Below are 4277 nucleotides of genomic sequence, written 5' to 3'. Positions count from 1 at the left end.
CCCGGTCTATGGTATTTTGTTCTGGTAGTCTGAGTAGAAGTTCTCATGACCATTTGAAAATAAGTTTCAAACATCATATTTCACCCCTAATCACTTGAGTATGCTTTTTTTTTTTTACAGTGATGTTCTTTGTAACCACACTAACCAGTAGCACAGAGAATGTAATATCTAATAACTCACTCCATATTAAAATTTCCCCAGTTGTCCCCCCCCCCCCCCACCAGTACCTCCCCCGAATCCAGGATCCAGTTAAATATCGAGTGTTGTGTTAGTCAGTAGCCAAGTACCTAAGTCAACGGTAGCCTGCCCTTTGTAATGTAGCTTTCTGGGTGCTCCAGATGTAGTGCAGTGGTTCTCAAACTCGAGCTTTGAAAACTCCGTGCCAGGATCTCACCCCAGACCAATTACATCAGAATTGCTGAGGGTGTAAGTATGGAATGTTAAAGCAATCAGAAGGATTAAAAATAGGCTGCAATCTCCCTTGATCTGCACACTTCTAATCCAGGCAAAGGTGTCATTAACTTGTCACCAGTCTTGTCACACTGTTGGCTTAGGTTGGGCTTGGGATCAGCTAATAATAGCCACCATTACTGAGCACTCACGGTGCCGGATACCATGCTTCATGCATTCATGCAAGATCTCTAATCCTACCACAGCCCTGTGAGTATGTAGCTATCCTTGTTGTATAAGCAAGGAAATGGCATCAGAGGTTAAGGAATCTTCTTGCTCAAGGTTACACCGGAAGTGACAGAGCCAGGATGCAGACCTAGCTTTGACCTCTCCAAAGACCCCTCCAGCAGCATGTCTTCACACTTAAGTTTCTCATACTGTCCTGCTTGATTCCTTCCCAGGGTGGCTGACTTCTTTTGGAACCTGGATTGTAGGCTTTCTTTTTATCCGCTCTTGTTAACTTTTACATGGCTTAAGCCTCCCCCTTCCCCGCTAGTTCCACCATCCAATTGCTAATTGTTCGGTGATGCTCTTTCTGGGAGTATCAGAAGCATAAATATTGGAGTGTCTGACTTGATTTTGGCTCAGGTCACGATCTCTCGTTTCATGGGTTTGAGCCCCGCCTTGGGCTCTGCACTGAGTGTGGAGCCTGCTTGGGATTCTTTCTCTCTCTGCCCTTCCCCCGCGTGTGTGCTTGCATGCTGTCTCTCGCACCCTCTCTCAAAAAGAAGCATAAATGAAATTTCTATCTTGGAAACTTAATATATACCACTACAATGACATATGGGTTAATAAAGGGATAGGGGTGGTATTCTTTGGGGCATCTTAGGGTAGCATTTTCTAAAAATAGTTCCAAAGTAACCAATCTCTGTGCTCAGCATGGGAGCACAGGAGTCTGGAAATGTTCCTTTAACAATGAAAGTACACTTCATAAAATCTGAGAATTCTCATAAACTTGAAAGAGTTAAAAATTACGGCACGTGGATGGAAGGGATTTTTTTTTAAAGATTTTATATGTAAAGTAATCTCTACACCCAACATGGGCTCTGGGGCTCGAAGTCACAACCCCAGGATGAAGAGTTGCAGGCTCCACTGACTGAGCCAGCCAGGTGCCCCTGGAAGTGATCTTAGTGTACAATGTATTTGTTCCTACAGACCTCAGTGGATACTTGCAGAGCATCATTCCAACAGAAACCCCAGGCCACACACTGTCAGTTACTTTTAATAACCTCATGGTTGATTCTGTTCCGCAAGTGCACTTAAAATTTTTTTCAGATAACTTAGAAATGACCTAACTTTAGCATCCACTTTCAAGGAGCCCGACCACCCCTAAAAAGGTAGGGTGGGTGTTTGAAAGTACTAATATTGATGTTTTTACGGTTTATGCATTTTTTCGTGATCTTAAGACTCTGCTATGTTTGTGCGTTAGGATTATGTTAAGCCTTCAGGGACAGAAACCCACAATATGGCTGAAACCAAACTAACAACGTTCTCTTGTGAACAGAGTCCAGGGCTGGTAGTTCCAGACCCAGGCTCCTGCTATCTTGTCCCACCTTCAACATGAGAATGGTACGCTGTTAACATCTGAATCTCTGAGGGTGAGACCCAAGCATTGTGTTATATTTGTGTGACTGTTTTCCCTAAAATGTGGCCCCCAGGACTGGACCTGACTCTGTTCCCCGGCAGGTGAGCACCCTGAGGACCGGGACTGTGCTCATTACCTGTTGAGTCACTGCCTGGGTGGGGCCTGCTCTCCCACCAGCCGCCATGTCTGTTTTGCTGGTGGGAAGGAGGGGAGGGGGAAAGAGAATGTCCCTTCCCTTGAGGACACTTCCCAGAATGCCACACCATTTCTGCTTCTAGACCAGTAGCCAGAACTTCATCAAAAGACCACACCCAGCTGTTGAGGAGTAGTCGCTCCTTGGAGCCGCCAAATTTCCCTTTTTGCAAGCAACCAGTCATATCGGATTAGAGGCCCTCTCTGTTCAAGTAAAACCTCATCTCTTTTTTTAACTTGTTTAAAAAAAATGTTTATTGAGGGGACCCCTGGGTGGCTCAGTTGGTTAAGCGTCCGACTTCAGCTCAGGTCATGATCTCACAGCTCGTGGGTTCGAGACCCGGACTGGGCTGACAGCTCAGAGCCTGGAGCCTGCTTTAGATTCTGTGTGTCCCTCTCTCTCTGCCCCTCCCTCACTCACGTCCTGTCTCTCTCTCTCTCTCTCTCTCTCTCTCTCTCCCTCAAAAATAATAAACATTAAAAAATTTTTTTAAATGTTTATTATTTTTGAGGGAGAGAGAGAGAGCACAAGCGTGAACGAGCACACAATAGGGGGAGGGGCAAGGAGAGGGGGACAGAGGATCCAGAACAGGTTCCATGCTGACAGCATAGAGCCTGATGTGGGGCTCGAACTCAGGAACCACAAGATCATGACCTGACCCGAAGTTGGACGTTTAACTGACTGAGCCACCCAGGAGCCCCAACCTTTTTTTTTTTTTTCTTTTTCTTTTTAAGTAAACTCTACCCCCAACACGGGGCTCAAACTCACCACCCTGAGATCTAGAGTCACGTGCTGTACCGACTAAGCCGGCCAGGTGCCCCTAGTGTAACCACCTCTTAACCTAATTAATTACATCTGCAATGGCACTGTTTTCAAATATAAGGTCACATTCTGTGGTCTGGGGGCTAGGACTTCAACATATGAATTCTGAGGGGAAACAATTTAATCTCTAACAAGGGTAAATTACAGAGAACTCAATGTAAGAATGACTTTTCAAAAGAAATGGCCCTGTATGGAGTCCAGAAAGACTCCCCAGCCTGGGCAGGGTCACCTGTCCTGCAGTTTCAGTGTGGCAGCAGCAGGGGGCAGGGCTGCACCGCCTGCTGGGAGCCTCTTCTCTGTTTGCCCTTGGCTGCTGGAAGGATTTTACATCTCATAAAAGCCAACAGTTCAATGTGGGTCTATTTGGGCACCACTCCCCCTCCCTCAAAGCTTTGATGGACATCAAGATCTATGAATAAATGAGAGAGGAAGTAGGTCGGATGACCACAACCTGTGTGGGTGTATATAATAAGTTGGGAAGACGAGGCTGAGGGCCAGTGGGAGATTCATAGGCTCCCTGCCTAGTGACCAAGGGTTTGTGTAAGGGAAAGAGAGAGAGGTGGGGATAAAGAGGCAGTGGCTTTGATTTGCTGCTTCTTCCCTGACAGCCTGTGGCCAGTCCAGCCCCCGCTCTAAGGAGCTAGGTGCTGACCTCGGGCGCCAGCCAGAACCGATGGGCTAAGCAGAGGACCCCGTCCTCCTGTTATAATTCCTGCATTTCCTGTTATAATTCTTTTCTTTAAAAAAAAATTTCTTTTTAGTTTATTTATTTATTTTGAGAGAGAGAGCACACTAGGGGAGGGGCAAAGAGAAGGAGAGACAGAATCCCAAGCAGGCTCCTTGCTGTCAGCACAGAACCCGATGCAGGTCTATGAACTCACGAACCTTGAGCTCATGACCTGAGCTGAGATCAAGAGTCAGATGCTTAACCGACTGAGCCACCCAGGCGCCCCTTCCCTTTCCTTCCCTTCCCTTCCCGTCCCATCCCGTCCCGTCCCATCCCGTCCCGTCCCATCCCGTCCCGTCCCGTCCCGTCCCGTCCCGTCCCGTCCCATTTTTATGTTAGAGGCACCTGGGTGGCTCAATCAGTTAAGTGTCTAACTCTTGACTTTGGCTCAGGTCATGAGCTCACCGTTTGTGAGTTGGAGCCCGGCATCGGGCTCCACGCTGACAGGGCAGAGCCTGCTTGAGATTCTCTGTCTCCTCTCTCTCAGCCCCTCCCCACCT

This window comes from Felis catus, chromosome A3 (genome assembly GCF_018350175.1).
Source record: "Felis catus isolate Fca126 chromosome A3, F.catus_Fca126_mat1.0, whole genome shotgun sequence".
Classification (NCBI taxonomy): Eukaryota; Metazoa; Chordata; class Mammalia; order Carnivora; family Felidae; genus Felis; species Felis catus.
This window is presented reverse-complemented; position numbering follows the sequence as displayed.